We start from the raw sequence: 13947 nt of genomic DNA, 5'->3' as shown, positions 1-13947 counted from the left end.
ATATCCTTTGTACATCTATGTGTCTATGGTTGTCATTTAATGTTTTTATCACATATAGAATGTAAGAACAGTGATAACTTAATAGTGAATTTTAATGTGGTACATGTCAAACAACGGGGTACACTGATTCATCCTGCTTAATAAGCAGAGCCAGTTGTGGTGGTACATGCCTGTGATCCCAGGAGTCTGGGAGATGAGGCCAAAGGATGACAGGCTAGAGCCCAGCCTGGGGAACTCAAGAACTTAGTGAGACCCTGTGTCAATAATAAAAAATAAAAAGGACCGGGAATGTATGTAGTTCAGTGTGATGATCCCGGGGAGTTCAATCCTCAGACAGACAGATCTGGGAGGTAGCGGGGGGAGCGGGGGGAGACAGGCAGAGAAAGGAAAAGGGAAGAAGGAAAGAGGATGAGAGGTGAAGGGAGGGGATGAGTGACAAGGGAGAGAGGAGAGAGAGAACTGAGATTAAGAGAAGCTTGGTAATTTGTCCATTTTACATGTGTATTAAAGGGAACTTGAACTTGAACTCCATCAGCCTGTGGATCCTTTCCTCTTGATACTGCATTCTGATACTTTTCCAAGACAGTAGACAATGCAGCTCATAAATCGAGCCCTCTCCAGGAACATAATAATGTCTGTTCATTCTCCTAGACATTAAATGTTCTCCCATAAACTGCTTTCTTTCTAGGCTAACCATCCAAATCCATTTTATCTTTCCTCACTGGTCAGCTTTTTGGCAATTTTCCTGTGGTCATCCGGGATACGCTGCCCTGGATAGGATGTATTTCTTTTATGTACTTTGTTAAAATGTAAGGTGCGGTTGCTTTGTGATATTACACAGAGAGGGAGGAGAAATGGTTGATATATAGTCTCTTCCATCAGGCAACACTTTAGTGAGACCTTAATGCAGCCGTGTACCTACTTGATCAAGCTGAGAAGGCTGAGCTGGAAAGATGCTGAATAATTGTAAGGGAATGATGCCTGAGACAGGGAGGTTTCTAATTGTACAAAGCTTCTGTCTAGGTTTTATGAACTCTTGTCACTTGCTGGTGAATTTTCTTATTCAGGATCTTAAAATACAGCTGCAGTTTGGGTTCCACCCTCTTTGCTTAAAAGGGTGATTAACTATTTGTGATGAATAATGATTTAATTGCCAGTTCGGCTGCATGTGTGTGATTGTTTGTGCTTCTCTCCTGTTCTGTGTAAGCCAAGTCTTCTCCATAATAAAAAAATAAGCCAGAATTAGTCAATTGCCTTTTAACAGGTTTTCAGTCAGTCTGCCACAGCAAGAAGGTTCCAATTTTACACCACCTTTTGCTTAAAAAATAAATAAATAAATAAATAAATATAAGCTCCCACTCACCCAGTTAGATCTTAATGTTCACGGCATCTCCCATAACTGTTAACAGGGTCTGTACTTCATTTCAAATATTTAACTTTATCCTTGCATAAAATTTTAATCAGAAGGAAAAATGCTCCTTTAATACCCATTTAACCTTTATAATCACAGTGGCTACAAAGCCACTTAAAATTTAAAGCTCTCTTTTTATGGACATGGGTGCTGATCCCCTTTGTGATGGAGTTGTTTTTTTTAAGAGTTGTTGAAGTGTGACGTATAAGCCACTGCACACTTCCCAGCTTCATACATGAACTGCTTTCCATGTGCCCTTTGCTTTATTAATTATTTTAACAGTGCCTGGCTGTTTTAAGGAAGTTCTTTATATTAATGCCACTAAATCCTTTTTTATAGTTGAAATCCTTCTCTCCATTATTGGAAGTATTTCATGTTTTCTGTCTCAGGAATGTGTAAGCTTAACTTCCCATAAAATGCACCTGGCCGTTGTAATTGTACACCCTTAACCACCAAAAGAGGCATAGAAGTAAGGCTCAGAGCTATGCCCTGATCTTAATGTGTAATTTAGTCTTAAATTTCCTCTTTCAAGTAACTTATAAGTAGAAAGGCACCAGGGGATGCACTACCTGTTCTTTTAATGTTATTACAAATTAATTCATCCTCTAGTCAGAAATCAAATGATATGGAAGTACCTAAAAGAAAAAGTAAAATTCTTTTGAACTCCTTTCCCTAGAAGAAATCAGTGTTAATGATCTGTGCATGTACATCCAGAGTTTCTTGTGTATCATAAAATATAGTGTATTTATTGTTTTGCATCTGGTTTTTGCTTTGTACTAAGCAATATATGTTTCATATGATTTCACAGAAGGATAGTGCATATAGGTCTTAGCCTTTTTAATGGTGGCATAGAATTCTGTGGGATGCGTGGGCCTTGTCATTTCCCTACTGGAAAATATTTACATTCTTTCATCCGTGGCCATTCGAGTCAAATATCTTAGTGCAGTTATCGTCATGGAATTTTTGAGCCTTTCAGCAGGGTAGATTTCAGGAATGGACTTGCTAAGTTAAAATTGTATGTGCGTTTCCATTTTGATACCTACTGAAATAGCCCTCCAGAAAAGGGGTCTCATTTCATTCCTTTCAGTGATATTTAAGACGGACTCCTGATGCTCTCACTAACCTTGAATAAATTCCGTCTTTTAAATGTTTCCCCAAAAGGTTGTCTAAAAATGGGAACTCAGTGCTTCAATTTGCATTTTTATAATTGCAAACTGAAGTTAGCACTGTGTCCTGTGTTTAGTACTCACTTGCCCTTTCACATTCTGTCTCTCGTGTTGTTGTTCTTGCGGTTGTTGTTGAGAGATTCATGTTTTTTTCTGATTCGTATGTTGGAAGTTGTATGAATTTTAACCCCTGGTCAAAGATCATTTTAAACCTACTTCACAGAGTTCTGTGAGTTCATGGGAGAATGGTCTGGGTTGCAGAAAGCAGCCTCCTTGTTAGGGGAAGTCTCCTTACATAGACAAGTTCTGATCAAATAAAGCTCCCTAGTTTTTACCTGCATTTCATGTTGAGCTTTGAGCCTGAGATTAAACAGTGATTCCTGAGGCTAAAAAGATGACTAAAATTATTGTAGTGGGAGGAAGAACCTTAGCTTTGTCACAGAGATATGGTTCAGGCTCTACAACCTAACATTTTAAAAGTGGAAGGACTTTCAGAGATTAAATGTCAAATTCCTATTTTATTACCAGCACTCATGTACTATGTATAAATTATGCAGTGAATATGTCAATATGCATAAAATACTGACAGCTGTCATGAATTCTGTGATACCATAATAGTATATGCATATTACCTTTAGCATGGCTTCCACACACGTTTGAAAGTTAGAGGTACCCTTGTGTCCATAAACACTGCTCAAAGTTTATTTATTCTTACGGTTATTAGTCTAGTGCTTATGTATATACTTTTTTATTATCTGTTACTTATTTAGTCCATGTGTTGCTAACTCAAGACCTAGCAAGAATCTGTTGCTCTGTCATGAGAGGCTAATTTGAGCCCAAGTTCTGTTTTGTAGAAGGAAAGCGACTCTTCATGGGCATTCAGCCAGGTAATACCAGGGCAGTTCCCATATCTTCAGTGTATTGACTCCAGATGCACTGTTCTTTTCTCCACATTGGCATTCTTTGCTGGGTAACCTGGGGTAGATCTTCTTAACGTCTGAGCCTCAGTTCCTTTCTCTTCTCTTTCAATGAGAGCAGTAATGAACACATTGGAATCCTGCATGGAATGGGGATGGATGGATAATGACTGTTATTATCTTTAGTGAGTAGCTTAGTGTACTATCAAAATGGGAGGAATTATCCAGGTCTCCACTATTGTTCGTTATGATGTTAAAAGTAGGACAGCTAGTTTCAACAGTAGCTTCAGTAATTAAATACGTTTTGATTTTAACATGTCACCATATCATGCAGAAAATTGTTATATTTTATCTCCAGGCTCTTCTGAGATGGACTTGTTTATTTTCCAATTTTCGTATTTTAAATCTGATAGGAAAAATCAAAGACATAGCAGTGATTCTTATTCTGTCTCTAAACTAAGAGTAATAACTCTAAATCAGTGATGGTGAACCTTTTAAGAGCTTTCAGTGGAAACAGCCAGCTGTAACATACATGCCACAGGTTCTCCACCACTGCTCTAAGTGGTCAAGGTAGTAATCTGAGGGCTTTCTTCTGAATGTTTCTTTCTGCTGTCCTTCTTATAAGAATGACCTAGTTTCTGTAGTCAGCTACAGGACTCTTTTATACCAGTTTAAAAATTCAATAATATTTACTAGGATAGGTTTATTCAAAGACATATTCAATTCAGATTGTTAAAAGTGGGAACATTTACTTTACAACCTTTTCATACTCAGAAATCTCTATTTTCTTTAAAAATCTTAGTTACATAGAGTTATGTCACTATTATTCATGCAGTGCAGCCGGCAACCACTCCAGGGTCTTCAGATACATCAGAGAACCTCCTAGTCAGTGGTTTCACTGCCAACTGGCGCTCACATTCCTAGTGGAAGAAGATCTGTAAGAAGCAGTAAACACCACCAAGGAAAATCATGCACCATGATAGGTGATATATGTTACAGAAAGAAAAATAAGAAGGGTAGAGATAGACATTGCACTTTTCAAGTGAGTAGACAGGGTCGTCTTTCTTTGAGACAAGCATCTTTGTGCAGTTACTGAAAATCCAGGTGGGTGTGTACTGTCAGTGTACCCAGGGGACCCAGGGTGGCTATGGAGGAGTGAGAAGCAGGAGAGTTACAGGAGATGAGATCAGGAACATGACCTGGGGAGAAAAGCACATAATACCTCAGAGGCCCTTTTTAAGGACTCTATTTAAACAGCATAGTACTTATATCATGTGAGATGTACTTCTTCATCTTAAGTTACAGAATCGGTACTAGAAACTCACATTATTCTGTCAGCTCAAAATATATAACAGTAGATCAACTAAATCCAACTAAAGAAATACTCAACACAAGGAACTAAGATGGTCTTCAGTGGTTGGTGAACCTATGGCACCTGTGCCACAGCGGGCTGCTTGTTATCATTGAGAGCTCTAAAAGGTTCGCTGTCACTGGTTGAAGCTTCTTATTCTGTATAAGAACAACTGAGTCTCAGAAAAGAAAACAGACTATCAAATGACACCCAATTGGTGCCTTTAAAAATAATGGTTTTGCATAAAATATAAATATGATAAATGTGCATATTAATGTACAATTGGGCAAATTTTCACACCCTGAGCATACTTTGGAGCCACCATCCTGAGACAAGAAGGAGCAGTAACATGCCTGACAACAGACCCTTTGTTTATGCCAACCAGGATTGATGCCCTTTTCCCTCTTTGATAGGAACACTATCCTGACTTAATATGTGTTAGGTTAGCTGCTTTTGTTGTACATATTTTCACATAGTTTTATTTTGTTGTATATGATAGCTCTGAGGTTCTTGTAAGCTTTTAGGCATAATCATAGTTCATTTATTTTCTTCTAGAAGTTTTATAATTTTAGGTTTTATTTTTATGCAAAAAAATTCCAACCACTAATACAGTATATTCCTTAATTTATGTAGGTTTGTAATATCTTTACTTACTGTTTTGAAGTTTTTATTTTATTTATTTATTTTTTTGGTACCAGGAATTAAAAACAGGACTTTGCACTTGCAAGGCAGGCGCTTGCGCCGCTGAGCTATTTTTAGGCCTTTGCTCTTTTCATTTGTTTTTTTGTTTGTTTGTTTTGTTTTGTTTTTGCATAAAATAATAAGGTATGGGCCAGTTTTCTTTTGCCATATGGTCCGTGTTTATTCCAACATATTTGTTGTAAGTTAATCAATTATATGTGAGTTGTCAACCATAAGAACAATGTAGGGGCTGGGGATTTAGTTCAGCTGCACAGCCCCTGCCTGGCAAGCATGAGGTCATGAGTTCGACTCCCAGTACCGGAAAAAAACAAAAACAAAACAAAAAATAACAATGTAGATCATATGAATTATACGTGGGTTAACTTCTGAATTCTCTCTTCTGTTTTGCCAATCTGTACTTTCTGGACAGCAATGGTTTTGTCATAAATATGGAAATTAGATAGTTTGATATGTTCTGGTTTTTCCAAAAATGTTTTGGCTAACCTACTTACTTTGCCTTTGTATATGAATTTTTTTAATCAATTTGTCAGTTTTTACAAAGAAAATCCTACTGGGATTTTGATTGGAGCTGTGTTGTCTGAATCGGTCTGAAGTTTATGGCACATTAATAATATGGAGTTTTCCAACCACTAATACAGTATATTCCTTCATTTATGTAGGTTTGTAATATCTGTAATTACTGTTTTTAAGTTTTTAAAATTTGTTTATTTATTTTTTGGGGGTACCAGGAGTTGAACTTAGGACCTTGCACTTGCCAGGCAGGCGCTCGTGCTGTTAAGCTATATTCCCGGCCCTGTTTTGAAGTTTTTAGCATAAACATCTTGTGTATATATTATTATAAGATGTTAATGAAATGTTTCATGGTTGGAGTGTTTTTATAAATGCTACTTTAAAAAAAATTCAACTTCCAGCTATTCATTGCTACCATGTAAAGATTGGTTTATATATTTTGATCTCCTATCCTATGACCATGCTGAACTCATTTATTAATTCCAGTAGCATTTGTTTTTAAACTTGAAGATGTTTAATGAAAATCAGTATTTCTATGAATACCAGCAATTCATTTTCTTTGTCTGTCTTTCTTTTTTCCCCCGGTACCAAGGATCAAACTCAGGACCTTGCGCTTGCCAGGCAGGAGCTTACTCCACTGAGTTATATCCCCAACCTCTTGGCTGTCTTTTTAAATCTATGCCTGTTCTGTTTCTTGTTATATCACTAGCAAGGACCTCCACTTGAGTGTTGAGTAGATGATGTACTAGTGAACATTCTTTCCTTGCTCAGTCTTAAGTGAAAGCATTGAGTCTTTTATCACTAAGTGTAATGTTACATGTCATGTTACTATAGATGCTCTTGATCCAGTTGTAAAAATTCTGTTTCTATTTTTCTGAGAGTTTTAATCATGAGACGAGTTCGGTATAGTAAAATGATTTTCAGCATAAATTGATGCACTAATGAAGTTTTTTTCCGTAGTCTGTTAATATGACAGCAGATATTCATTAATTTTCAATAAGGTATCAGGTTTGCATTCTCAAGATAAACTCCAACTGTTTATGTTATACTAATTGTTTAAAGTATTGTTGCTTTTAATTTGCTGGTAGTTTGTTAAGGAGTTCTGCTTTTGTGTCATGAGAGATATCAGTCTGTAGTTTTCTTTTTTTGGAATGTACTTGACTAGATTTGGTATCAGAGAAATGCTGACAAGTTTCTCTTTCTCTTACTGTTCTGAAAGGATCTGTATGGAATTGGGTGCAGTAAACATTCCTTAAACGTTCTATAGAAGTCAACTGTATCTGGAAATTTTTTTATCATAGGCTTTTATCTATATATTCAATTTATTTTTAAGAGAACTTTGACAGTTTGCATCTCTGAAGTAATTGATTCACTTGCCCTAAGTGACTGAATTTATAGGCAAAAGGGTTATTTATCATATTTCCTTACTATCATTTTGATACCTTTAACTATTGTGTCTAATTTATTGTGCTTTTCCTCTACTTCATGATATTTGAAGCTTGTATTTTATTTCTCATTTTTCTCGTTGGTCATTCTAGATAGTTTTTCAGTTTTATTGATTGTTTTCTCAAAAGTATCAGCTTTGGTTGCGTAAATTTTCTTTACTGTTTTCTATTCTCAATTTTAGATTTTTGTTTTTTATTATTTTATTCCTTTTGCTTGCCATTGGGTTAGTTTGCTCTTACAGTTAAAGCCTCAGTTGTTGATGTGAGATCTTTTGTCTTTTGTAATATAAATACTTAATTAAAAAGCACTTAATGATTAAGTTATGTGTTACACATTTTTATGTGTTGTATTTTCATTTATTTTCTAATATCCCTTTGCTAGTTAACCTTAAGTATGTCAACTTGATTAGCTTGGAATCCACCAAGAGGATTAGTAAAGCAACTTGTGAATGTGGTTGGGTGGGTCATGGAGGTGTGAGCATGGGTAAATATATAGTCTCTGGCCCCTTCTTCTATATCATTGTTTCCTTGCTGTGCTTCCCAGCCACTATGAACTGAGTAGCTTTGATTTACAATGCCCTTCTACTATGACACTTCTGCTTTAGAGCCAGCCAACAATGGACTTAACCCCCTGAAACTGTGAACCAACTCAAACATCATTTAAATTGTGAGTGTTGAGTAGTGTGACTTAGTGATGGGAAAATGACTTAATTGATTCCCCTTTGATCAAGGGTTATTAGAGTATGTTGTTTAGTTTATTTAGATATTTTCTGTCCCTTTCTATTACTCACCTCCAGCCTATTTTCTTGTGGCCTCTGAATATACTTTGCATAACTTTAATTCATTTCAATTTATTAATGTTTATTTTGTGTCTCAGAATGTGAATTATGTTGGTTCATGTCAGAAGGACATATATTCTCTTGTTTCTGGGTATAATGTTTGATAAATATCAATAAGGTTTAATTGAATGATAGTACTATGCATATTTTCTCTGTCTTTACTGATTTTCTAACTACTTGTTCTGTGAGTTACTGAGAAAAGGTTACTGAACCCAAGTCTCATCATAAATGTTATTTTGCCTTTCAGTTCTATGATTTTTGTTTGTTTTGATATATTTCAAAACCTTGCATACACATAGGTTTTTTCTTGACTACAGAATTGATCTTCCATCCTGACATAATGTTCATCTTGCTAGGTCTTCCTTTTTTATTCAGTGTGAAAAATTTCTATGTTTAGACTATTTATAATTGATATAATTGTTGATATAGTTGGATTAAAATTCATCACTTTGCTAGTTTTTACAACTTTTTCTTCTGTTATGTTTTTCTTTTTTTATGGACTTAGAATTTTTAAATTTCTGTTTTATTTTCATTATTTGTTTATTATTTATACTATTCATTTTAATGTTACTCTGTTTCTTTGGTTTTCAATAAACATTTTTAACTAATCAGAACCAATCCTTAGACAACAATACTCTACCTCCTGAGTAGCCTCAAGACCTTAAAATATTATGTTCCTATTCTTACTGCTTTGTGTTCTTGTCATTCTTTTACTTGTATATATGCTCTAATTTTCACATAGAAAATTATTCATTTTGCTTAAACTTCTGTCTTTCTGATTGGTTACAAACAAGGAAAGGGCAATGCATTGCTTTGGTTTTTTTCAGCACCTAGTCCATTTTATTTTGCCGTAACAAAATATCAAGACTGCACACAAATGAAAGCAAAACACCGGTGGAGATTTAGACCAGAGTGTTGATATATGTTTAACTCTGGTGAGGGTTGCATTAAAGTTGCCATCATGGTGAGAGATCATGCAAGAAGGCAAAAGAGGTCACCATACAATGCCAGAAGCAGAGTGAGTGAGAGAGGTGCCAGGTGCGCTTATGACAACCTCCAATCTTGTGTCTTCCCAGTGGAGTGAAAATGCTCTCCTGACATAGAAGCATGATTCCTCTTATAGGCCTCATCACCTCTTAAGCCTCACCTCTTAAGGATTCTACCTCCTCTGCATATTGTCACATTGAGACCAATCTTCCACCAGGTGAGCCCTTGGGGAACACATTCAAGCCATATCCAAGCCACAGCAAACATTCAGTTCTTTGTGTATGAATCTAAGTGCTTTTCTGCCTGTGCTGCTCCTTTTGCCTGAAGAACTTCCCCTAAAACTTACCGTAATGCTGAAATGTATTATTGGAAATGAATTCCTTCTCAATTTTGTTTTCCAGAAATATTTTCTTTATTTCTCTCTCATTTTGAAATATATATTTAGTGGGTAGAAAATTTCTACCAGTACTTTTTTTTCTCTTAACATTTTGAATTTGTCATTCCATTGTTTTCTTATGTGTGTAGTTCTCAGAGGAAGTCTGCTGTCTCTTTGTTTGCTTTTATTTTACTTTTGGACTCACACAGACCTCCCATTTCAGTTCCCAAGTGGCTGGGACCACAAGCAGGGTCCACAACACCTAACTTGTTCTTAGTTTTTTTCTTGATTCCTATTCAATATGCAGTTTTTGCCTTTGATTTCAGGATTATTTTTTCTTCATTTGTTCCCATCCACTTGAGAATGGTATATTTTGGGGGCATTTATTTGGATTAGAGTTTCTAGATTTAGTTTTTATATGTATCCTGCTTATTTCTTAAATCCTATGAATTCAGTTTAGTGTTTGTTTCATTGCTCGGGAGTATAGTCAGCCACTTTCTTTTCATATTTTTGTTTATCTCATTTTTTCTTCTAATTTTGGGTTTTTCAGTTTATGTATGCTTGATATTACTCTACATTTCATGAAAGGTTGGTTTTTTTCTGTGTGTATGTGTGTGTTTGTGCGCATGCGTGCATGCATGTTGGCCTTTCTTTAGGTTTACTTGGCAATACCTATTGATCCATCTTCATACTTACTAATTCTTTCCCTAGGTTTTTAGTCTGTAGATGAAGCCATCAAAACTATATTTTTGTCACTGCATTTGTCTTTCTAGCATTTCCATTTCATCTTCACAAGCAAGAATAAGTCATAGTCTCATGACTTAGTCTCTGTGCCTGCATTAATGATATATGCTTTATTTGTTTCCACTCTAGCTTTTAACATTAATCTTGATTATTTTACATTTCCTATCCAGTACTTCCAACTTCCATCTCATTTTTAAGTATATTTCTGCTCTTTGTTTTGTCTGGGTTTTTTTTGCTTCTTCTTATGCCTTGCAGTGTTTCTTAAAGGGCCAGCTATCTTGTACTGGGTAGTGGAAACATGGCCAAATATAATTTAATGCCTGAAAATGGACATGCATTTTCTTCTCTTAAGCCTTTTGCTGAGGTCCTCAATCCCAGGGCCACAGACTCATACCAGTTCATGGCCCCTTAGGACTCGTGGCAAAGTAGGAAATGAGGGGTTGGCAATCAAGTAAAGCTTCATCTTTATTTACAGCTGCTCTGAATTACTGAAATTGCCAACTGAGTTCCATCTCCTGTCAGGTCAGTAGACAAATTAGATTCTTGTGGGAACACAAATCCTACTGTGAACTGAGCATCCAAGGGGTCTAAGTTGCACATTCCTTATGAGACTCTAATATAATGCTAGAAATACGGTGCACAAAGTAATAATAATGTGAAGTGTACAATAAATATAATGTGCTTGATTCATTCCAAAACCATCCTTACTCCACCTCTCATTTTGTGAAGAACTTATCTTTTACTAAACCAGTCCCTGGTGCCAAAAAGTTTAGGGACTGCTGACCTGCAGTGTGGGGTGTTTGTCTCAATCCATTCATGAATTGACCTTGGCTTATGGTCTGTTTTCTGTTGCTATCATTACCCCCAGTGTACCACACATTTCAAATGCCTCCAGCATTACCTCTTTTCTGTAGCTAATGGTTTTCCACGAGGACTTTCTCAACATCTGCTCTACCCTCAGATTCAGATCTTACTTTTGTGCCTGTGCCCCAGAGACAGTCTCTACCTTAACTCTGTCCCAGCACTACACTACTGTTACTTTCTACTTGGTACTTATAGACCAGGAGGACCTTCTGTTTTAGCCTCAGTTTTAGGGGGCTCTGTGTCCTGCCTCACCCCTGCGATAAATGTTACTTTTTGTTCCCCCTCCCTGGCTATAATAGGTCATTGCTGGTGCTGCAAGCACAATAGGATTAACTGCCCTTTCCTCAAGGCTTAAGACTTTCATTCCAAAGGGAAGATATTGGAGAAGGATCTGTATATGGCAGTAAGCCTTCCCCACAGCTGCTGCCCTCCACCTCCCTGGCATGCATAACAACAGAGATTTGTCAGAATTTTTGCCCTCCTCCACGTATTTCTTGTGAGCATTTGGTGAGGTCAGTAGAGAAATGTATGAATTTAATTCTCCTCTCTGCTGTACCCAGGTTCTGTGTTCCTACTCTAATACACAATCTGCCTTACTCAATTGATTAATAATTTTGGTGAATTTTTCTGATAGTACAGCATGCAGAAACACATTATGTCATGTAAACAAGTGCTTACAGCCTATCTGTCTTGGAGGCATTTGCCTTTCCTTAAATTTCAGGTAGGTCAGTTGCTCTACAGCCTCAGTCTTTTGATAAACTTGAATCAGGTTGCAGATTTACGGGACCATTTGATATGATTTTTTTTTTTTGCATGGGTGGGAGCTTTACCTTATGCAGCAGTTGCATTCATTTTCCCTTATGCATAGTTTTCCATTGCATAAAAAATACTGTAACTTTTCCATTCTATTGTTATGAGACACGTGGGTTATTTAGAGTTGGTACGTTGCTACAAGGAATGTTTTGATAAGCACATGTCATGTCTGTGTTTGTATGTGTGTGTCTGTGTGTGTCTATGTATGTATATATCTTTCTCAAAAGCATAATTCCATGAGTAGGATTTAGGTGATCTGAAAGAATATAATGTATATTAATAGATATATTAAATTTTTTATATAAATTTTTCAATAAAGTATTACTTACGGAAAAGGAACCCTATCTCAAGTGACTATCAGACACTTTTAGAAACAGAGTCTGCTCAAGATAAAATAGCTAAAACTCGTGAAGACATAGAGGCAGGAACTGTTGAAGAGACAAGCTATAGAATGGAAAAAGAATATTTGACAGCTACTCCTCAGACCGAGGACTAACAGCTAGAATACATAAAGGACTAAAAAATGTGATCCTCAAAATAAAAAATGCAATCAAAAATGGGCTATAGAAATGAATATATATCTCTAAAAAGAAGAATTACAAAACACTAGTGGATACATGAAAGTATTCAGCCTCCCTGACCATCAGAGAAATACAACAGAAACACTGAGATTCTCTCTTGCTCCATAAAGAACCACCACCCTACAGAACTCAGAAGACAACAGATGTGGTCAAGGTTGTGCAGAATAAGCATTGTCAGTGGAAATGTAAATTGGTGCAAACGCTGTGGAAATCAGTATGGAGATTCTTCAGAAAACTAAAACCTAAGATTCCATTTGAGCCAGTGGTACCTTTTCTGTTTATCTAGTGCAAAGAGTTAGAGTCACTGTATTACAGTGATTGATGCATACCCATTTTATAGCAGCATAGCTAAATCTTAGAAGCAGGCTGGATGCCCATCAACAAATTAATGGATAAAATGTGCATGTCCACACAATGGAATACTAATCGGCCATAAAAGAGGATCAATTTGAGTCATTTTTAATAGAACAGGTACATTTTAACACCATAATGCTGAGTGAAGTAATTTAACACAGGTTAAATATCACATGATTTCTCTTTTATGAGAAACCCCAAGTACAGATCACTTAAAGAGTAAAATAAAAGATAGATGATAGCAAATAAAGAGGTATATTTTGTGCAGATGGGAAGGATCTTGGGCATGGTGGGAGAAGTGAGAGTGAGGCGAAGGGAAAGAAAATAGGATCAAGATGCAATATGTGTATGGACGGTTCTCCCACTGAATTTCACATGTGTTATATACTAATAAAAAGGGGAAATAAAGTCTTTTCAAAGACTTTAGATTTTTTCTTAAGATTTCTAAGAAAAAATTCTCAAACAACCCTGTAACCTGACAGAGCTACGGATAATTGCATCTGTAAATATTAGCTGAGAACCTCTTATAGAAAGTGGCACTTAGGAAACAAAAGTTGAAGGAATAACCTTCAGGAAAGAGTTTCAAAGATAGACTATCACCAAGTGCTAAAAGACCTTGAGGCAAGAAATAAAAATTGGAAAAAAAAAACCAGTAAAATCATATCAAAGAAGATAGTTGATTTGGACTTTTAAGTGTAACAGTTTAAATAGGAGCTAAAAATAAGGTAGGTAAAGCTCAAGCTTCATCTATAAAGATGAACTCGAGGCTTCTATTGGTAAATGGATGCAACTAGAGACTATACTCATAAGTGAAATTGTCTCCCTAGTGTAAAAACATGAAAGAGTAAATAAAACCCAAAATGTACAATAGACAATATGAAAGGGAA

At 36.1% G+C, this 13947-nt stretch overlaps 1 protein-coding gene and 1 long non-coding RNA gene across 3 annotated transcripts in view; one reads left to right on the top strand and one right to left on the bottom strand.

The window, feature by feature from the left end:
- Lpp (LIM domain containing preferred translocation partner in lipoma) overlaps positions 1–13947 on the top strand; it is a 619705-nt gene that overhangs the window by 546946 nt on the left and 58812 nt on the right. The window lies entirely within an intron of this gene.
- The window catches only part of LOC106148350, a 31035-nt gene continuing 20163 nt past the window's right edge, over positions 3076–13947 (bottom strand). The window contains exon 3 of the long non-coding RNA XR_001233700.1: positions 3076–3634. This is a non-coding gene — a long non-coding RNA (uncharacterized LOC106148350). The remainder of the gene's footprint in view (positions 3635–13947) is intronic.

The sequence above is a fragment of the Chinchilla lanigera genome, unplaced genomic scaffold (assembly GCF_000276665.1).
Source record: "Chinchilla lanigera isolate Chin_1 unplaced genomic scaffold, ChiLan1.0 scaffold00019, whole genome shotgun sequence".
Classification (NCBI taxonomy): Eukaryota; Metazoa; Chordata; class Mammalia; order Rodentia; family Chinchillidae; genus Chinchilla; species Chinchilla lanigera.
Note: the sequence above shows the minus strand (reverse complement) of the source record. Positions and strands in the feature narration are given on the sequence as shown.